This window comes from Pristiophorus japonicus, chromosome 8 (genome assembly GCF_044704955.1).
Source record: "Pristiophorus japonicus isolate sPriJap1 chromosome 8, sPriJap1.hap1, whole genome shotgun sequence".
Classification (NCBI taxonomy): domain Eukaryota; kingdom Metazoa; phylum Chordata; class Chondrichthyes; family Pristiophoridae; genus Pristiophorus; species Pristiophorus japonicus.
Window position 1 is genome coordinate 118888052 of NC_091984.1, and position 22776 is coordinate 118910827.

The window sequence follows — 22776 nt, forward strand, 5'->3', positions numbered from 1 at the left end:
CCCAAAAAATAAAAAGTTAAAAAAAAACATTCCCAAGATAGTTTTACAGTTAATCGCCATTTTATAATTAAAAAAAAAATAAAGAATCTTTAACTTACCTTTCTTTGCCGAGTACTCACCTACCTCCCTGTTTAAGCAGCTTTCATAGGGCGGTTTTCTCGGTGATCTGGACAGGCTTCTGTTGAGGCCAAACTTCCTGGCGATTTTCTCGGCGGTGCACGTCAGCAGTTTTGCTCCTGGCGGGCGTTTCGAGATGTGGGTGATACCATTTAAAAAGTAAGGGGGACTCTTTCGCTGGCCGGTTTCTCTCCCAAAAACAGCTGTACCGCCGAGAAAACCACCGAAAATGAAGCCGAACATCTCCCCCTTTGGAGACCAGAAGTGTACACAGTACTCCATGTATGGTCTAGCCAAGGTTTGATACAAGTTTAACCTAACTACTCTGCTTTTCAATTATATTCCTCGAGAAATGAACCCCAGTGCTTGGTTTGCTTTTTGTATGGACTTGTTAACTTCTATCGCTACTTTCAATGCTTTGTGAATCTGTACCCCTAGATCCCTTTGCTCCTCTGCCCCATTTAGATTCTGGGGTTTAGATAAAAGGATTGGACAATCTGAAATACACATCTAGTTCAGCAGCCAGGAGAGAGGTGGTGTAATGAAAGTGGAGACGCTTACTGAGAACCAGGGAAGGCCCAAGGATATGTGAAACCACTTTCTGAGCAAAGGTTCCACCGCAAACATTGAACCCTCTTTTCAGACCTGCTGTTTGTTTCCTGAGGGATTTTTTTCAAATTAACCTAGGGCTCTTATTGTCATGCACTGGAAAAACGTTCTCTTGCTCATTCTCCACCCCCTCACATTACAGAGCAATTTACTTTCACAAAGTGGAGTTGCAGAGAAATAAGAATAGGCTCGTGTGTCAAAATTTGACGGACACCTCGTTCCCAGTGGCAACGCTGAATTTAAAAGGCCGGTGTCCAGCAGCGTGCCATTGAGATGCTGATTTATACAAGGGGCTGGGATCGGCAAACAGCAGCAGAGAGTGAGTGAGTGAGTGAGCAAAGAGAGCCCAGGCAGGCTGTCTTTAGCACAGCAAAAGCTCCGCCACCGACTGAGGAGAGAGACCCAATGTGACCACAACATAGACTCCATCTCCGGGGTACACTGATTCTCTGGGGAAAGAGAGAAGGTGGCCTGAGTTTTATTCCACGTTATTTTTCCACCCAGCTTTCCCCGAGGGGGGGTAAGTATAACTTCCTTTGAACATTAAGGCTGGTGGAAGGGACATACAGAAACTAGGCTGGGAAAGTAACATAAAAATAGCGGCCAGGAGAGAGAGAGGGGTGTAATGGTTTCAATGTAGTGTCTGCTCCAGTAACCCTTGATGTGCAGTGATTACTGTGCAGTGATTACTAATCTTTCCAATTGCAAACCCTGTTCATTTTTTAATTTAAATGGCTATTTATTACAGTTTTTGTATCTTTTCCACCCTCCATACATGAACTTTGCTGTCAGAATTTCTGCCCAAATGCTATTTATCTGTCTATTAGCTTTTTTTAAGTAGTGACTGTTGTAATGTAAGAAATATAAACAGTAATGTGATAATGATTAGGATACTGGAGTGAACTCCACCTGCTCTTCTTCGAATAGGGCTATGGGAACTTTACATTCACCTGAGAGGGCAGATGAAACCTCGGTTTAACATCTCATCCGAAAGACGGCAGTGACTCTGACAGTGCAGCACTCCCTCGGTACTACACTCAAGTGTCAGCCTAGATTTTGTGCTCAAGACTCTGGAGTGGGACTTGAACTCACAACCTTCTGACTCCGAGGCACTGAGGCTGAGAACGAGTCAGGTCTGCAGTATTGCAGAGGCAGTGTTGATGACTGAACAGCCACCCTCTCTTGCTATTGGAACCTAGAGGAGTCGGCCTGTTGCTGGGAGCTGGGATTGTTCTCACTCATTTCCATAGAACATGGCAGGCCAACGGGTCCTAGCTGGACCACTGCTCAGTTTTGGTAAAACTGCTCAGTTTTATCTGATTAGATTCTGTCAGAATCCTCTGTGCGCACTTGGGGACCCCTAAGCCTTGACTCTGCCTAAGCTCTCAACAACAACAATTTGCACTTGTATATATGCCTTTAACATAGAAAAATGACCCATGTCACTACAAAAAGGTATATTCAAAAGATTAAGCCCCAGTTTAAACTCGGTGAGAACGGGGTGCATTCGGATTGGATGCCCCATTTACACCTTCTCCATTTTCGGCTCCATTGGAGTGGAAAACGTGGCAGGGTGTAAATCAGGAGTCCAACCAGGACATGCCCCATTTTCGTCGGGTGCATTGGCGTTAAAATGGAGGATTAACTCTGGAGTTAGTCAAATGGGTTGTCTTCCTACAGAGAGAGGTTTTCAGTAACTTGGTGTGGAGACTATTAAACTTAGTACACTAATGGATTTCCATGCATGGCTGACCTAACTGATCAGGCTGATCAGAACAAAACTGAAAAGATAGCTCTGCCAATATCCAATTTCTTATATAAAAACACATGGAAACAACAGATAATCCTAGCTTGTCCTATATACAGAATTACTTGTTCATAAAAAGAAATAATCTCAAGTCTACAATTTTACCAGTCACCTTAAGAGTTCCTAACAGATGGTTAAAATTCAGTCGGACAGTGGTCCTCGGCATCTAGCATGACACCCATTAGCAATAAGATCATTAATACTGAAACTAATGTCAAGATGTTTTGTCATTCAAATAATAAAGACTGCTCAAGTTTCCTTCTCACAGTTTATGCCATCCTCTAGATTTCTGACTAGTTATAATCACTTCCAGTTATCCATTATTCTCTTTTAAAACTGGTCGGACTCAACCTGGGAGCAGATTTTTGTGTTGAATTCCATCTTCAGTGACATCACATAGTTCCTTCACAGTGATGATATGGGCCTTGTTTACAAGAATACCTGACATTATTCTGTCTTGTCACAGAAGGCAGAATTCAGTACAAACTATCTTCTCCCATGTTGCATATGACCAGCCATATGAAAGAATAAAACATGGCAGGGACTGAGATGCGCCAGTACGTGTACAGATAATTCCCTTTTATCATTTAAGGCTACATGGCACTTTTGTAGAATACCTTTGCTTTGATAAAAATAAAACATTATTTCTATACACAAACAAAAATAAATAATACAAAGACTTGACCACGACCATCCTCGTGAAGCCATGAGTTCAAACATTGTGCATACTTTCAGGCAGATTTTAGACTGATTCTTTGTCAAAGGAACATCATTACACAACTTTGAAAGGTTTGCTGTGTATGATTTTAAAAGATTCCCTTTCCAATGATGTAAATATTTTCAATGATTTTGTTACCACAAGATTAATGATACATGCTTGGTAGTTTAGTCAACATAAAACATGGTACATAAGTATAGTCAACATAAAACATTTCAGAATCACTTACAACGGACACCAATAAGTGAAGCTTATAGCCAGGCAGCTAAAAGTAGAGTCAAAAGTGTGATGGAGCAGACATTACAAATCGTAGTGAATGCCATCATTGTAACAGCAACAGGATTGCCTCATTGTTTAACTTTTTTGTGGCTACAAGAATTATCAAGTGGATGTGAAAATGCTTCAGTAAGATTAGTTCATGCTACACTTACACCTCCAAACTACCAAGCATGTATCATTAATCTTGTGGTAACAAAATCATTGAAAATATTTACATCATTGGAAAGGGAATCTTTTAAAATCATACACAGCAAACCTTTCAAAGTTGTGTAATGGTGTTTTTCTCCTCTAATTTGTTGTCGAAAAGAGCAAAGTGATCTATGAGGAAATAAACATATAGAGACACATTGGAGCAATTTATATTTGTGGGTCATAGATGTTTTTAATATTGACTTACACTTGGGAAGTGAGTCACTCACCTCTTCTCATTCCCAAGATTCTGGCTCTGCCCTGGTTATTCGAATAAAACGGGGGAAGATCTCCTCAGTATAATATGTAATGAAATCGTAAATGCGTTTGAGAAGAGCAAAGGAAATCTCCCACCAACGTGGTAATAGGAGACATTCACAAGCTCTCCAAAGGCAATGGTGCAAAGAAGGCTGTAAAATGGGAACTTTTTACTCAGCGCTTAATATATAGTGTACTGAAACAATGTTGAAATTCACTGGGGGTATTTTTGCCCTCACTGCCTGGGCGGTAATCCTGGTGGACCAGATCACCCCACTGTTGTAGAACCCGTCCGGATTTCATCCTATTGGTGGTGAAGGTGAAAACTACCTCCAATATGTCTGATTCTGTTAACTCGAGTTTAATATAAAGCATTGCGGCGCTACAGATGAACACATCTTTATTACTGATACAAGAACCATCAGAGAAGAGCACAGCCCATCATTTAAATTATTCATTTCTTTTTTTGTGTGGATGAAAAATGATTTTATGAGATATTTTTAATGAAGAGTATTATTGTGTTATCACTGTCCTCATGAAATGAAAATGGCAAGCGTTAAGTGATTAGTACAGAATCAATCTTCAAATTACAGAATGAAAAGAAAAACAAAGAAACAGAAATAAAACAAAACTGCAAATGCTGGAAATACAGAATGGGTTCGATTAGTCAATATCTGAAAGAAAATAAGAAAGATGGGATAAGGTTTTGGGTGCAAGCCCTCATTGGAGTCTTTGCCTCAAGCTGTGTAGGATTTTGGGTTCACTGCTCATTTGATTAATTACCAATCACGTCCTGTAGGGGTAGGAGTACAACAACAGCACTTCAGCAACATGGATAAGAACAGAGAGTGTCTACTTTAGGAACAGTGATTGATCCCTATAACCAACAGGGCAGGAAGAATGTGTTTTCTCAGCAGGGTTTATTTCTCATTAATTTTGAAATGTTTTAAATTCAGTTAAAACACTAAATATTGTCTGCTTCACTCTCCTTTAAAGTTGTCTACAGGTATCACTAGGTTTATTTTTAAATCAACGTTATTCAGATTTAGAGCTAATACATTGGATAAGGAGGTTTCCTGGTTTATCTGACAGCCTGATCTCGTTGTTAGCAAGATAGTTTCCTTTTACAGCAGGATTAATAGCCAGTGAAGATAATGTCACAAAGTGAGGGGGAAAAAATCAATAACAAATAAGTGAGCTTTGCAAAACACTGCAAGGGTCTTTGTTTGAAATTCTGCTAGGTGCTATGAACAGGAATTTGCTCCTCCCCTGTTTATCACTGCAGCTAAGATAAAGGGCTCAATTTTCCCCAATGACTTTTTTTGGCGTATTTCAAGAGTTACACCGATTTTTTTGGGCCCCAATTGCTCCAAAAAAAATAACTTGCAAGTTTCCTGGTTCTAATTTTTTAAATTGCCGCTGTGCAGCCTGTCCTTTAGCTTCGGGGGTGGAGCCTAATGTCTGTGCTGAAAAACGGTGACCCCCGGCCCCCCCACCCTTCTCACATGCGCGGAAAAAAAATGACATTTTTTATGTGACTGCTCTGGGCGCGCATGCCCAGTACACCTCCCAGTCTGCATTCGGCCATTTTTAAAGAGCCAGTTGTGTGTCAGAACTTTAATTCCATCCCTCAAATTGGCTACTGGCATTTTTAAAGAGCCTGTTTGTGTGCGAGAACTTTAATTCTTAGTGGAAAAATCAGAGCTGCAATACAATATGCAACGCGGCTCAAGGACCAAGAATTTCTCACAGGACGAAGTGGAGGCACTAATTACTGTAATTGAGGCCAGATGGCACAAGCTGGACACCAGCAGAGGTCACATAAAAGTTTCACCAAAAGAAATGAAGAAACGCTGGAACCAACTTGCAGAAGATTACTGTGCAATGGTGACCACCCCGAGGTCTGGAGGCCAGTGCAAAAAGAAGTGGCAGGATCTTGGTCAAATAGTTACTGTAAGTAATATTTCATTTATTCACTGGAATTGCAATTCTAAATGTGATCATCTGTATGTCCCACCCAGCAGAAAGACACCCTCTCTAAAAAGTTATATTTTCATCTTTGCAGAGGAAAGTGGCACACAACAAAAGAGAGAGAATTCGAACAGGAGGAGGCCCAGCAAATCTGCACCCACTGACACCCTTGGAAGACAGGGTCGCTGCTTTGATGGGTCCTGCCTGGAGAAAAGCAACCAACACTGCACAAGCTGGCCCACACTCGAGGGAGAGGGTAAGTCCTGCAAATTCCACAGTCTGGCTTTGATAAAAAGTTAACTACGGTGCGGGCTAGCCATGCAGAACTTGAGGCCAACCCTGATGCAGCTGAAACCGATGCAGAAGAAGATTCATGCGTGGATGAGCCTGAAGAGAGTGCCTTCCAATCCTACCTTTCAGATCAGGAGCCTGGGGGTGAGGGGGAGGGGGAGGGGATGGGGGAGGATGAAGCCCCCACTCTTGTACTCACTCTGGAGGAGGTACTGGTGCCGCCCATTGAGGTGCCAGCCCCTTTCCTGAGTGGTACGAGTGTTGGGACATTACATGGTTTCTCACAGTCCGAGGCTGCAGGTCCCAGTGGGATGCAGCGAGGCACACCCAGAGTGAGGAGGGTAAGGAGAGCTCAACAGCACTCTCCTGAGGTGCAGGATGTAACAGATGTGGTTCAGATGATGGCAATGAGTGCAGAGAGCATTGACCTTACGCGATCACTCCTGGATACTATCAGTGGGGTGGGTGATGAGGTATCGGGACTGTCGGGAGAAGTAACAACACTCTCTCGAAATGGGAATACTGTCCGGGCACATTAGGGATGGAATGTTGCAGGTAGCTGATACAATGTCGGTGCACATGAGGGATGGAATGTTATAGGTAGTTGAGACGTTGTCGGGGCACATGAGGGAGGGAATGTCGGAGTTAGCTGCTGCAATAAGGGAACATGCCCAGACCTCGCGGCCATTGACAGAATCAACTACCACTCCCATTCCAATCTCCAGACCAGCCTCTGAAGAGGCCCAAGCCGGATCTTCCACATAACCGCCTGCCTACACCTCAAGCAGTGCGCATTACCCAAGATGCTCAAAAGAATAATCTTGGTACCAACCCGAGAAACACTGAGCCACCACCTGCGGGCAGAGGTGGAGTCACCAAGACCAAGCGCAGCGGGCTTAAAATAAGGGTGAGTAGAGATGGGTGCAGCCTTTCTTTGCTGCTGTTGTTGTTATTATTGTTGTTACTGTTGTAACGGTTCTAAAATTAAGTTTTTTGTAAGTGATGTAAGTTTAAAAGTTTGTAAGTGATCTTAAAGTTTGAAAGTGATCTTAATTTTGAATAGTTTAAAGTTTGATACAAGAATATTTTTATTAAAGTTAACTTAAGTACAAACAAGTGTTAAACTTTTGAATAAAATCTATTTTAAATTATAACTGAATCATTTCCATTATTTGTTCCATTATTAACACTGTTGTGTATCTGTAAAGCATGCACTCCCATGTTCCGCCACCAGGGAGCTCATCCCCTGAAGTCCCAAGGGATCCCAGCATCCCTTGGGAGCACTGTATAGAAGCTGGGCCCTAAGACCTGTTCCTCACTCTGGAGTGTCTTATTAAAGACTGAGGTCACTGTTACTTTAACCTCCCGGTGTGCAGCCTCATTTGCGTTAGGAACACAATAACTGTAGACGAGAATACGAATCCAATGCAAAGGTGCAGCAAACTGTGGGCATCCTGCAGAAGTTTTCGGAGGGTGAGGATTGGGAAGCCTATGTCGAACGGCTAGACCAGTACTTTGTAGCCAATGAGCTGGACGGAGAAGTAAGCGCTGCAAAAAGGAGAGCGGTCCTCCTCACAGTCTGCGGGGCACCGACCTACAGCCTCATGAAGAATCTTCTGGCTCCGGTGAAACCCACAGCTAAGTCCTATGAGGAGCTGTATACACTGGTTTGGGAGCATCTTAACCTGAGGGAGAGCGTGCTGATGGCGAGGTATCGGTTCCACACGTGCCAGCGATCTGAAGGTCAGGAAGTGGCGAGCTACGTCGTCGAGCTAAGGCGACTTGCAAGACAATGTGAGTTTGATGGCTACCTGGAGCAAATGCTCAGAGACTTTTTTGTACTGGGCATTGGCCACGAGACCATCCAACAAAAACTTTTGACTGTAGAGACACCGACCCTCAGTAAGGCCATTGCGATAGCACAGGAGTTCATGTCCACCAGTGATAACACCAAACAAATCTCTCAGCACACAAGTGCTAGCAATGTTCATAAATTAACTGGAACTGTGTTTGCGAGCAGAAATGTACAGGGCAGAACTCACGAGTCTGCAACTGCCAGCAGATCTCAGGTGATCCAGGTGACTCAGAGTCCGCAACAAAGGATGAATGCAAGGCAATTCACATCTTGTTGGCGTGGTGGAGGCTTCCATTCAGCCTATTCATGCCGCTTCAAAGGATAGGTTTGCAAGAGCTGTGGAACAATGGGGCACCTCCAACGAGCTTGCAAACGAGCTGCAAGCTCTGCAAAACCTGCTAACCACCACGTGGCAGAGGAAGATCGGTCCATGGTGGATCAAAGCAATTTCGAGCCTCAGAGAGAGGAGGCAGATGCTGAAGTACATGGGGTGCACACATTTTCGACGAAATGTCCACCTATAGGGCCCAAGTTTCCACAAGAAAAAAAACAGGCGCCCCTCCGAGCTGGGCGCCCATTTTTCGCGCCTAAAACGGCGCCTAAAAAAATCCTCGGTATTCTCCACCGACTTACAGGTCCTGTGGCACTCGGCGCAGCCGGCACGAGCTGTGGGGGGGCGGAGCCAGATCCCTGCGCTGAAAACAGTGCCGGGACCTCTGCACATGCGCGCTACAGTCGGCACGCAAGTGCAGTAGCTCCAGGCGCCGAACTGTGTGGGAGGGGCCCGAAGCACGCAGCCCCTAGCCCTGGCCCAATGGCCTCACTGGGGCTGCGTGAATGAGGCTCCTCCCACGGCCAGCTCCTGCTCCCCGCCCGACCAGACCCGACACCCGAGACCCGAGACCCGCTCCTCCCCGCCCCGACCGAGACCCGAGACCCGCTCTCCCCCCCCGCCCCGACACCCGCTCTCCGCCCCCCCCGCCCCGACACCCGCTCTCCCCCCCCCCTCCCCGCCCCGAGGCCCGCTCCCCGCCCCGACCCGAGGCCCGCTCCCCCACCCCGACCCGACACCCGCTCCTGTTCCCCGACCCCCCCCCTCTCTTCCCTCCCCCCTCTCCCCTCCCCTCCCTCCCTCTCTCTCTCCCCTCCCTCCCTCTCTCTCTCCCCTCCCTCTCTCTCTCCCTCCCCTCCCTCCCTCCCTCTCTCCCCTCCCTCTCTCTCTCTCTCTCTCTCTCTCTCCCCTCCCTCTCTCCTCTCTCCCTCTCCCTCTCCTCTCTCCCTCCCTCTCTCCCGCCCCTCTCTCCCTCCCTCTCTTGCTCAGCGGCACGAACAACTGCAGAATTCTCCCTGGCTGAAGCACTTTAACACAGGTAGGAAGATGGTTTATTTAATCTTTTCTTGGCTTATAAATGTTTATTCAGGTTGGATTTATTTGTATAATATTTGTAGAAGTATAAATAAGGATTTATTGTCGAATTTAATGAGTTCCCTTCCCCCCCCCCTCCCCCCACCTCATTCTGGACGCCTAATTTGTAACCTGCGCCTGATTTTTTAATGTGTAGACAAGGTTTTTTCAGTTCTACAAAAATCTTCACTGGCGCCATTCTACTTTAGTTTGGAGTACATTTTCACTGTGGAAACTTTCAAATCAGGCGTCAGTGGCCGGACACGCCCCCTTTTGAAGAAAAAATTCTGTTCTAAACTAGAACTGTTCTACCTGACTAGAACTGCAGAAAAAAAAATGTGGAGAATTGCGATTTCTAAAATAGTCCGTTCTCCACCAGTTGCTCCTAAAAATCAGGCGCGAATCATGTGGAAACTTGGGCCCATAATGCTAAGCGTAAAACTGAATGGCTTACCCATAGCCATGGAACTGGACACTGGTGCTAGCCAATCCATCATGAGTAAAAAGATGTTTGAGAGACTGGTGCAACAAGGCATTCAGACCAGGCCTGAGCCCCATCCACATGAAACTGAGAACGTACACCAAAGAGCTTATCACTCTCCTGGGCAGCGCCATGGTCAAGCTCACCTACGAGGGCACGGTGCACAAACTGCCACTCTGGATTGTCCCGGGCGATGGCCCCACACTGCTTGGAAGGAGCTGGCTGGGCAAAATCCGCTGGAACTGGGATGACATCCGAGCTCTATCACATGTCGATGAGGCCTCATGTACCCAGGTTCTTAACAAATTTCCTTCCCTTTTTGAGCCAGGCATTGGAAACTTTTCCGGGGCGAAGGTGCGGATCCACTTGGTCCCAGAGGCACGACCCATTCACCATAAGGCGCGAGCGGTACCTCACATGATGAGGGAGAGAGTGGAAAACGAGATGGACAGGCTGCAATGCGAGGGCATCATCTCCCCAGTGGAATTCAGCGAGTGGGCCAGCCCGATTGTTCCAGTACTCAAAAATGATGGCACGGTCAGGATTTGCGGCGATTATACAGTAACTATTAATCGTTTCTCGCTAAAGGACCAATACCCGATACCTAAGGCAGACGACCTATTTGTGACGCTGGCAGGAGGCAAGACGTTCACCAAGCTCGACCTGACTTCGGCCTACATGACGCAGGAGCTGGAGGATTCTTCGAAGGACCTCACCTGCATCAACACGCACAAGGGATTGTTCATCTACAACAGATGCCCGTTTGGAATTTGGTCGGCTGCAGCGATCTTCCAGGGAAACATGGAGAGCCTACTCAAGTCGGTACCACACACGGTGGTCTTTCAGGAAGACATATTAGTCACGGGTCGGGACACCACCGAGCACCTACAAAACCTGGAGGAGGTCCTCCAACGACTGGATCGCGTAGGGCTGCGGCTGAAGAAGTCGAAATGCGACTTCATGGCAACAGAAGTGGAGTTTTTGGGGAGAAAGATCGCGGTGGATGGCATTCGGCCCACTGATGCCAACACAGAGGCTATCAGGAACGCGCCCAGGCAACAGAACATCACGGTCGTTCCTGGGACTCCTCAACTATTTTGGTAACTTCCTACCGGGGTTAAGCACCCTTTTAATTGCTTTTGAGAAAGCCAGAAACATTTTATGCTCCAACAAGCTGCTTGCATTGTATAACCCGTGTAAAAGACTTGTGTTAGCATGTGACACGTCGTCGTACGGAGTCGGGTGTGTATTACAACAAGCTAACGTTGCGGGGAAGTTGCAACCTGTCACCTATGCCACCAGGAGTTTGTCTGAGGCCGAGAGAACCTACTGCATGATTGAGATAGAGGCATTAGTGTGTGTGTTCGCGGTAAAGAAAATGCATCAGTATCTGTTTGGCCTCAAATTTGAGCTGGAAACCGATTACAAGCCCCTCACATCCCTGTTTGCTGAAAACAAGGGGATAAATCAGCGTATAACTATACCATCCGCCACAGGCCAGGCAACAAGAATTGTGCGGATGCTCTCAGTCGGCTACCATTGCCCACCACGGGGGTGGAAATGGCGCAGCCTGCAAACTTGTTGATCGTGGCGCAGCTCACAGACGTTGATGGTCATGGAAGCATTTGAAAATGATAAATCACCTGTCACAGCCCGCCAGATTAGGATTTGGACCAGCCAAGATCCCCTGCTGTCCCGAGTAAAAAACTGCGTACTGCATGGGAGCTGGGCCAGCATCGCCGTTGAAATGCAAGAACCAATCAAGCCGTTCCAGCAGCGAAAGGACGAGCTGTCCATTCAGGCAGATTGCCTGTTGTGGGGTAACCGCGTAGTGCTACTCAAAAAGGGCAGGGAGATGTTCATCTCGGATCTCCACAGCACACACCCGGGTATAGTAATGATGAAAGCGATAGCCAGATCCCACATGTCGTGGCCCGGTATCGACTCTGATTTAGATCCTGTGTACGGCAATGCAGCGTATGTACTCAGTTGAGCAATGCGCCCAGAGAGGCACCACTAAGTTTGTGGTCCTGGCCCTCCAGACCATGGTCGAGGATCCATATCGACTATGCGGGCCCGATTCTCAGTAAAATGTTCCTGGTGGTGGTGGATGCTTTTTCAAAATGGATTGAATGTGAAATAATGTCGGGAAGCACCGCCACTGCCACCATTGAAAGCCTGAGGGCCTTGTTTCCCACCCACAGCCTGCCTGACGTACTGGTCATGTTTCACCAGTGCCGAATTTAAAGAATTCATGACCCGCAATGGGATCAAACATGTCACCTCGGCCCCGTTTAAACCAGCCTCCAATGGGCAGGCAGAGCAGGCAGTACAAACCATCAAACAGAACCTTAAATGACTCACAGAAGGCTCACTCCAAACCCGAGTACTGCTCAGCTACCGCACAAGACCCCACTCGCTCACAGGGGTGCCCCCGGCTGAGCTACTCATGAAAACGACACTTAAAACCAGACTCTCGCTGGTTCACCCCAACCTGCATGATCAGGTAGAGAGCAGGCGGCAGCAGCAAAATGCAAACGATGGTCACACCACTGTGTCACGGGAAATTGATCTGAATGACCCTGTGTATGTGCTAAACTATGGACATGGTCCCAAGTGGATCGCGGGCACGGTGATAGCTAAAGAAGGGAGTAGGGTGTTTGTAGTCAAACTAGACAATGGACAAATTTGTAGAAAGCACCCGGACCAAATGAGACTGTGGTTCACAGACTGTCCTGAACAACCCACAGCAGACACCACCTTTTTCGAGCCCACAACACACACCCAAAGGATGAACGACACCACCCCGGACCAGGAAATCGAACCCATCATGCCCAACAGCCCAGCAAGGCCAGGCTCACCTAGCAGCCCTGCAGAGCCAACAAGACGTCAGCCCAGCGAGGGCACAGCCAACACACCAGAACAGACATTTGTACCAAGGCGGCCCACTAGGGAAAGAAAGGCTCCCGACCGCCTCACATAAGAACATAATAACATAAGAATTAGGAACAGGAGTAGGCCATCTAGCCCCTCGAGCCTGCTCCGCCATTCAACAAGATCATGGCTGATCTGGCCGTGGACTCAGCTCCACTTACCCATCCGCTCCCCATAACCCTTAATTCCCTTATTGGTTAAAAATCTGTCTAGCTGTGATTTGAATACATTCAATGGGCCCAAGTTTCCACATGATTCGCGCCTGATTTTTAGGAGCAACTGGTGGAGAACGGACTATTTTAGAAATCGCAATTCTCCACATTTTTTTTCCTGCAGTTCTAGTCAGGTAGAACAGTTCTAGTTTAGAACAGAATTTTTTCTTCAAAAGGGGGCGTGTCCGGCCACTGACGCCTGATTTGAAAGTTTCCACAGTGAAAATGTACTCCAAACTAAAGTAAAATGGAGCCAGTGAAGATTTTTGTAGAACTGAAAAAACCTGTTCTACACATTAAAAAATCAGGCGCAGGTTACAAATCAGGCGCCCAGAACGAGGTGGGAGGGGAAGGGAACTCATTAAATTCAACAATAAATCCTTATTTATACTTCTACAAATATTATACAAATAAATCCAACCTGAATAAACATTTATAAGCCAAGAAAAGATTAAATAAACCATCTTCCTACCTGTGTGAAAGTGCTTCAGCCAGGGAGAATTCTGCAGGCGTTCGTGCCGCTGAGCGGGAGGGGGAGGGGGAGAGAGAGAGAGAGAGAGAGGGAGAGAGGGGGAGAGAGAGAGAGAGAGGGGAGGGAGGAGAGAGAGAGGGGAGGGGGGGAAGAGAGAGAGGGGAGGGGGAGAGGGAGGGAGAGAGAGGGGGAGAGGGAGGGAGAGAGGGAGGGAGGGAGAGGGGAGAGAGAGGGGAGGGGGAGAGGGAGGGAGAGGAGAGAGAGAGAGGGGAGGGGGAGAGGGAGGGAGAGAGAGAGAGAGAGAGGGAGGGAGAGAGAGAGAGGGGGGGCGTCGGGTCGGGGAACAGGAGCGTGGGTCGGGTCAGTCGGGGTGGGGGGGGGAGCGGGTATCGGGTCTCGGGTCGGTGCGGGGAGAGCGGGTCTCGGGGTGGGGGGGGGGAGCGGGTGTCGGGTCGGGTCTGGTCGGCGGGGGGGGGGGGGGGGAGAGCGAGTGTCGGGTCTGGTCAGGCGGGGAGCAGGAGCTGGCCGTGGGAGGAGCCCCAGTGAGGCCATTGGGCCAGGGCTAGGGGCTGCGTGCTTCGGGCCCCTCCCACACAGTTTGGCGCCTGGAGCTACTGCACTTGCGTGCCGACTGTAGCGCGCATGTGCAGAAGTCCCGGCACTGTTTTCAGCGCCGGGACCTGGCTCCGCCCCCCCCACAGCTCGTGCTGGCTGCGCCGATGGCCAGAGGACCTGTAAGTAGGTGCAGACTACCGAGGATTTTTTTAGGCTCCATTTTAGGCGCGAAAAACGGGCGCCCAGCTCGGAGGGGCACCCGTTTTTTTTCTTGTGGAAACTTGGGCCCAATGAGCTAGCCTCAACTGCTTCGTTGGGCAGAGAATTCCACAGATTCACAACCCTCTGGGAGAAGAAATTCCTTCTCAACTCGGTTTTAAATTGGCTCCCCCGTATTTTGAGGCTGTGCCCCCAATTTCTAGTCTCCCCGACCAGTGGAAACAACTTCTCTGCCTCTATCTTGTCTATCCCTTTCATTATTTTAAATGTTTCTATAAGATCACCCCTCATCCTTCTGAACTCCAATGAGTAAAGACTCAGTCTACTCAATCTATCCTCATAAGGTAACCCCCTCATCTCCGGAATCGTCTAGTGAATCGTCTCTGTACCCCCTCCAAAGCTAGTATATCCTTCCTTAATTAAGGTGACCAAAACTGCACGCAGTACTCCACGTGCGGCCTCACCAATACCCTGTACAGTTGCAGCAGGACCTCCCTGCTTTTGTACTCCATCCCTCTCGCAATGAAGGCCAACATTCCATTTGCCTTCCTGATTACCTGCTGCACCTGCAAACTAACTTTTTGGGATTCATGCACAAGGACCCCCAGGTCCCTCTGCACCGCAGCATGTTGTAATTTCTCCCCATTCAAATAATATTCCCTTTTACTGCTTTTTTTTCCAAGGTGGATGACCTCACATTTTCCAACATTGTATTCCATCTGCCAAACCTCAGCCCATTCGCTTAACCTACCTAAATCTCTTTACAGCCTCTCATGTCCTCTACACAACCCGCTTTCCCACTAATCTTTGTGTCATCTGCAAATGTTGTTACATTACATTCTGTTCCCTCTTCCAGGTCATCTATGTATATTGTAAACAGTTGTGGTCCCAGCACTAATCCCTGTGGCACACCATTAACCACCGATTGCTAACCTGAAAAGGACCCATTTATCCCGACTCTCTGCTTTCTGTTAGCCAGCCAATTCTCGATCCATGCTAATACACTTCCTCTGACTCTACGTAGCTTTATCTTCTGCAGTAACCTTTTGTGTGGCACCTTATCGAATGCCTTTTGGAAATCCAAATACACCACATCCATCGGTACACCTCTATCCACCATGCTCGTTCTATCCTCAAAGAATTCCAGTAAATTAGTTAAACATGATTTCCCCTTCATGAATCCATGTTGCGTCTGCTTAATTGCACTATTCCTATCTAGATGTCCCGCTATTTCTTCCTTAATGATAGCTTCAAGCATTTTCCCCACTACAGATGTTAAACTAACCGGCCTATAGTTACCTGCCTTTTATCTGCCCCCTTTTTTAAACAGAGGCGTTACATTAGCTGCTTTCCAATCCGATGGTACCTCCCCAGAGTCCAGAGAATTTTGGTAGATTATAACGAATGCATCTGCTATAACTTCTGCCATCTCTTTTAATACCCTGGGATGCATTTCATCAGGACCAGGGAACTTGTCTACCTTGAGTCCCATTAGCCTGTCCAGCACTACCTCCCTTGTGATCGTGATTGTCTCAAGGTCCTCCCTTCCCACATTCCCGTGACCAGCAATCTTTGGCATGGTTTTTGTGTATTCCACTGTGAAGACCAAAGCAAAATAATTGTTTAAGGTCTCAGCCATTTCCACTTTTCCCATTATTAAATCCCCCTTCTCATCTTCTAAGGGACCAACATTTACTTTAGTCACTCTTTTCCGTCTTATATATCGGTAAAAGCTTTTACTATCTGTTTTTATGTTTTTCGCAAGTTTACTTTCATAATCTATCTTTCCTTTCTTTATTGCTTTCTTAGTCATTCTTTGTTGTCGTTTAAAATTTTCCCAATCTTCTAGTTTCCCACTAACCTTGGCCACTTTATACGCATTGGTTTTTAATTTGATACTCTCCTTTATTTCCTTGGTTATCAACGGCTGGTTATCCCTTCTCTTACCGCTCTTCTTTTTCACTGGAATATATTTTTGTTGAGCACTATGAAAGAGCTTCTTAAAAGTCCTCCACTGTTCCTCAATTGTGCCACCGTTTAGTCTGTGTTCCCAGTCTACTTTAGCCAACTCTGCCCTCATCCCACTGTAGTCCCCTTTGTTTAAGCATAGTACGCTTGTTTGGGACACTACTTCCTCACCCTCAATCTGTATTACAAATTCAACCATACTGTGATCACTCATTCCGAGAGGATCTTTTACTCGGAGATCGTTTATTATTCCTGTCTCATTACACAGGACCAGATCTAAGATAGCTTGCTCCCTTGTAGGTTCTGTAACATACTGTTCTAAGAAACAATCCCGTATGCATTCGATGAATTCCTCCTCAAGGCTACCCCGTGCGATTTGATTTGACCAATCGATATGTAGGTTAAAATCCCTCATGATTACTGCCGTTCCTTTTTCACATGCCTCCATTATTCCCTTTATTATTGTCCGCCCCACCATGAAGTTATTATTTGGGGGCCTATAAACTACGCCCACCAGTGACTTTTTCCCCTTACTATCTCTAATCCCCACCCACAATGATTCAACATTTTGTTCATTAGAGCCAATATCGTCTCTCACAACTGCCCTGATATCATCCTTTATTAACAGAGATACCCCATCTCCTTTCCCTTCTTGTCTATCTTTCCGAATTGTCAGATACCCCTGTATGTTTAATTCCCAGTCTTGACCACCCTGCAACCACGTTTCAGTATTGGCCACAAAATCATACCCATTTGTAATGATTTGTGCCATCAACTCATTTACTTTGTTTCGAATGCTGCGTGCGTTTAGGTAGAGTGTTTTAATACTAGTTTTTAAACCATGATTTTTAGTTTTGACCCCTCCTGCAGCCCCTTTATATTCATACATATTGTCCCTTCCTATCACGTTGTGGTTTACACTTACCCCAGTGCTACTCTGCTCTGTTGCTTCCTGCCTTTTGCATTCTTTCTTGGAGTTCTGTTCACCTGAGCTCTCACCCACTCTAACTAGCTCAGAGCCCTCTCCTGGGTTCCCATCCCCCGGCCAAGCTAGTTTAAAGCCCTCCCAACCACACTATCAAAACCACCCATGAGAACATTGGTCCCGTCTCTGTTGAGGTGTAACCTGTCCGACTTGTACAGGTCCCACCTATCCCAGCAGCAGTCTCAATTGTTCAGGAAACTAAAGCACTCCCTCCTACACCAATGCCCCAGCCAAATATTTATCTGACTAGCCTTCCTATTTCGACCCTCACTAGTACGTGGCACTGGCAGTAATCCCGAGATTACCACCTTTGAGGTCCTGGCTTTCAATCTTACTCCTAGCTCCCTAAACTCAGCTTTCAGGACCTCACCCCTCTTTCTACCTATGCCGTTAGTACCAATGTGGACCACAACCACTGGCTGTTCCCCTTCCCTCCCCAGAATGCCCTGCAGTCGCTCAGTGACATCATTGACCCTTGCACCAGGGAGGCAACACACCATCCTGATGTCACTTTTGCTGCCGCAGAAGTATCTATCTGCTCCCCTAACTATTGAATCTCCTATCACTATAGCCCTTCCCGTCTTCTTCCTCCTCCCCTGTGCAGCTGAGCCACCCACGGTGCTGTGGACTTGGCCCTGGCTGCACTCCCCAGTGGCATCACCGTCCTCGCCAGTAGTCAGAATAGAGTATTGGTTGGAGAGCGGGATAGCCTCAGGGGACTCCTGCACTACCTGCCTCGCCATACTCTTGTGTGTGACGGTCACCCATTCCCTATCTTCCTGTACCCTTTTAATCTGTGGGGTGACCCATGCCTGAAATGAGCTATCCACGTACCTCTCATTCTCTCGGACGCTCCTCAGTGCCTCCAGTCCTCGCTCAAGCTCTGAGACGCGGCGCTCGAGTTGGAGGAGCTGGAGACACTTCCTTCACATGTGGTCAACCCCGTTGCGGGAAGCATCCAGGAATTCCCACATGGCACAGGTGTTGCATTCCGTTTGAACGAGCTGCCCTGCCATCCCAATAGTTACCCTTAAATTACCCAGCAAAAACACTGACTCCCACTACACACACTAAACAGCTATTTAGTAATTTATCCTCTTATGTATTAGAACACAAAATCAAAGAGATATATTCACCAGCCGATCAGCCAACCACTTACCAGATTGGCTGTGACGTCACTTTTTGATTTCTTGTCCCTCCTTCCCGCACTGCTCGCTCACCGACTGCCGCTGGGCCTTTGTAGGCCGCTGACCTTGGACTGCCGCTGACGCTGCTCCTCCCCGCACTGCTCGCTCACCGACTGCCGCTGGGCCTTTGTAGGCCGCTGACCCTGGACTGCCGCTGACGCTGCTCCTCCCCGCACTGCTCGCTCACCGACTGCCGCTGGGCCTTTGTAGGCCGCTGACCCTGGACTGCCGCTGACGCTGCTCCTCCCCACACTGCTCGCTCACCGACTGCCGCTGGGCCTTTGTAGGCCGCTGACCCTGGACTGCCGCTGACGCTGCTCCTCCCCGCACTGCTCGCTCACCGACTGCCGCTGGGCCTTTGTAGGCCGCTGACCCTGGACTGCCGCTGATGCTGCTCCTCCCCACACCTTGTAAATAGTTTTCACTTTGACATTGCGGGGGTGGGGGGGGGCAGGTGATGTTGTGTATCTGTAAAACATGCACTCCCATGTTCCGCCACCAGGGAGCTCATCCCCTGAAGTCCTAAGGGATCCCAGCATCCCTTGGGAGCACTGTATATAAGCCGGCCCCTAAGGCCTGTTCCTCACTCTGGAGTATCTTATTAAAGACTGAGGTCACTGTTACTTTAACCTCCCTGTGTGCAGCCTCATCTGTGTTAGGAACACAATAAACACAACTTTTGAACTAAAGAAGAATCATTTCCATTATTTGTTCCATTAACACAACACAACATTATGGAACAGGTCCAAACAGTAAACATGTCCATGTGGAATAGTTGCCGCTGAGCCTTCAGGCAGCAAAGCGTTCATAGATAAGCTGCTGGTGCAAGGCTCAAGCAATTGTTAAAGGAGCACGACGGCCCGCTCTTCTCCGCCATCGTGCTCCGGATTCAGATAGTTGCATGGCTTCCTTGTTCTCCTCCTCGTCATCTGCATCTTCCTCCTCATCATCAACCACTCTCACCTCAGGTGGGTCTTCTACTACCAGCTGCTGTCACCTCATGATGGTTAAGTTGTGCAGCATGCAGCAGACAACAGTGAACTGACCCACAATCTCAGGGCAGTTTTGCAAGTAGCCTCCGGAATAGTCCAGGCATCAGAAACACTGTTTCAAGATGCCAATGGTCCTCTCTATTATGCTGCGAATCGCAATGTGCGACATGTTGTATTCCCAGTCAGCTTCCGTCCGGGTTACACGTAGGGGCGTCATGAGCCATACCCTTTGTCCCCCAGCAGCCAGCTCTGCCCTTCTGGCTGCTGCTAAAACATGGCAGATATAGTGCTTTCGGGTAGGATGTACGCATCAAGGGTGCTCCCAGGGTATCTCGCATCAACTGACATGGCAGATATAGTGCTTTCGGGTAGGATGTACGCATCATGGGTGCTCCCAGGGTATCTCGCATCAACTGACATGATGCGATGCATGTTGTCACACACGAGCTGCACATTCACGGAGTGGAAGCCTTTTCTGTTCCTGTACATCTCGGAATCCTCCGAAGGTGCTCGCAAGGCGATGTGGGTACAATCAATGTAGCCTTGTACCTTTGGGAAGCAGCAATCCTGAGAAACCCACAGCATTGCCTGGGTGGTCATGGGAAACTTTATGTAGTTATTCCTCCGGGCATATAATGCAGCAGTCACCTGCCGAATGCAGATACGTGTTGTATGTTGTGAAATGGCACGCACATCTCCAGTTATGGCCTGCAATGATCCAGATGCATAAAATGAAAGTGCAGCTGTAACCTTTACTTCAACTGACAAAGCAGTCCTTCTGACGCTTCTAGGGTGCAGGTCTGCTTTTATTAACTCACAGATCTCAGTTACAACCGTTTTGCGGAAACGCAGCCTTCTCACAGTCTGCATCCCTCAGGTGCAGGTATGAATGCCTGTCTTGATATACCCGAGGTGGGTAAGGCCTCCTGCCCATTATCCTATGTGCTCTGAGGTTCCTCACGTGATGATGTCTAATCAATCTTCTCCTCCGCAGCACAAGTATGCAGAAGCCTTGCACGAGGTGTGGCATTGTCAATATTGCCCCATAATTTAATTGTAGCTTTGCAGGAAGCTGAAAACAGCAGGACAAAGCACTCACACCTTCTTTCCTCTCTCTCTCACCAAAATGGATGCCCTAGTATGGACCACACCCTGGGCTGCACATGCGCAATAGGCTTGCTTAGAATGGGAAGCTAGGCATTCAATGAAGAAACAAAATCTAATGCAATTCTTTAATTAAGATTTTTTCCAAGGTACCACCCCACGACTGAACGTCTTCTCACCAAGCTCAAGGGTCAGCCAGCAAAATTGCTTCCTCGCCCGGACACAGGCTTGGCGTCCATCCCCTCCCCGCGGCGGTTTTCTTTTGAAGCTGCTTAATAGCCTAAGGGTTCTCAACCCTTCAGTTCGGCTTCCACCCCACCCTACCCCTCACCCCGGGTTTCTTTTGAAGCCAAAGCTGAGAGCCTCTGTGTCCAGGCGAGGGAGCGATTCTGATGGCCAACGCTCCGGCTCGAGCCCGGTGAGGAGACATTCAGTGGTGGCGTGATACTTGGAAAAAAATCCAAAATTAAATAATTGCATTAGACTTCCATTTTCTCCCTTTGGACTTTGAAAAAATTAAGCTACATGGTGCACATTCTTTGCCTTCTTGACTCCCTCCAAAACTTCGCCTAAAAGCAATGATGTCTTTCTGCGCCGATTTTTTAATGTGCGCTGGTTTTTCTAAGTGCCCAGAAGTTTTTTGGGAGTAGCCACATACGCCGTCCGAGGAGAAATGTAAGTTGTCCAAACATCCTTAAATGTGAAAAACTGCTGCAGACATCAGATTCCGCCCCCTATGATGCAAAAAAAAACTAACCAAAAGAAATCGTAACTGAGTTACGCTGGCGCAGAAACTTTGGGGAAACTTGGAGATTTTAATTTACGGCCAAAAAAATGGTGCACGCCAAAAAAACGGCGCAGATAACTGGGAAAAATTGAGCCTAAAGAGTCGAGGATTTGTGTTACACAGTGAGCTGCAACACTCACACAACTGGAATGGGCAGATTCAAACAGCAGCCTGCGCTGGTTCAAGGACACAACACATAACAGTTGTTCAATACAGATTTCACTCACTTGCTGATTTTAGTGAGCAGTGTGTAAAAATTGTCAATACATATTTTAAAAGCTATAAATACAATGCATTACGTAATTGACTGTTGACTCCAAAGCATTCCAGCATGGGAGCTAAGTGCAATTTCATTAAATGATTTTTAATTCTGAATGTCTTTTTATCAGATCTAGTCCAGTACCACCTGAGTCTTAGTGACTTACTGATTGCCAAACCTCACTGTTACAAATCCGTACACCACCTTCAGCTAACACTTGAATTAGCCTGGTCTTATTCGGCCGTATTCTCTTCCTTCCCAAACAAATATACACAAAACTGTCCTTAAAGCTGTTCACCTCCCCTCCTCCAGTTACTCTATTTACTCATAATTAAAAAGCCCGTTATCATAATTAACGTTGGCCTTTATCTCAAGAGGGCTGGAATACAAAAGGGATGGAAGTCATGCTACAGTTATATAAAGCTCTGGTTAGACCCTATTTCGAGTATTGCGTTCAGTTCCGGGCATCGTACCTCAGGGAGGATATTTTGAATTTGGAGGGTTGCAGCGCAGATTCACCAAACTGATAACGGGGCTAAATTAAATTCTGAGGACAAGTTGTATAGTGGAGGCGTGTTTGCCCTTCAGTAGAGAGGATTAAGGGGTGATCTAATTGAATTGTTTAAGATGATTGAAGGGGTTGATAGGGTAGAAAGAGAGAAATTATTTCCTCTGGTGGAGGGAGTCCAGAACAAGGGGGGCAGAATGTTAAAGTTAGAGCTAGGCAGTTTAGGGGTGATGTTAGTAAGCACTGCTTCACACAAAGGACAGTGGAAATCTGGAACTTTTTCTCCCTCTCAAAAAGCTGTTAAGGCTGGGGTTGAACTGAAAATGTCAAAACTGAGATTAATAGATTTTTGTTAGGCAAGGGTATTAAAGGTTACAGAACCAAGGCAGGTAAATGGAGTTAAGATACAGATCAGCCATGATCTAATTGAATGGTGGAACAGGCACATGGGGCTGAATGACCTACTCCTGTTCCTATGTTCCAAACACAGATTGAAAACCTTTAGATCTCAATCACCCAATGTGCCCAAATGGTACCAAAAGTATTTTCTGTTGCTGTGCTATTAATAAGGATTGGTCCCAATATTTGCAGGATTGTCTTTGCATAGGTGTCAA

The 22776-nt window shown here is 47.2% G+C and overlaps 1 protein-coding gene across 2 annotated transcripts in view; it reads left to right on the forward strand.

Moving 5' to 3' along the window:
- The first annotated feature begins 295 nt into the window (after positions 1-295).
- LOC139268157 (coiled-coil domain-containing protein 190) overlaps positions 296-22776 on the forward strand; it is a 43441-nt gene continuing 20960 nt past the window's right edge. The window contains exon 1 of one of the 2 annotated variants that reach the window (XM_070886201.1): positions 296-415. The gene's annotated coding sequence lies outside the window, so the exon portion shown is untranslated. Of the gene's footprint in view, positions 416-1114; positions 1247-22776 lie in introns of those variants that run through there. The other variant, XM_070886202.1, reaches the window with a different exon arrangement.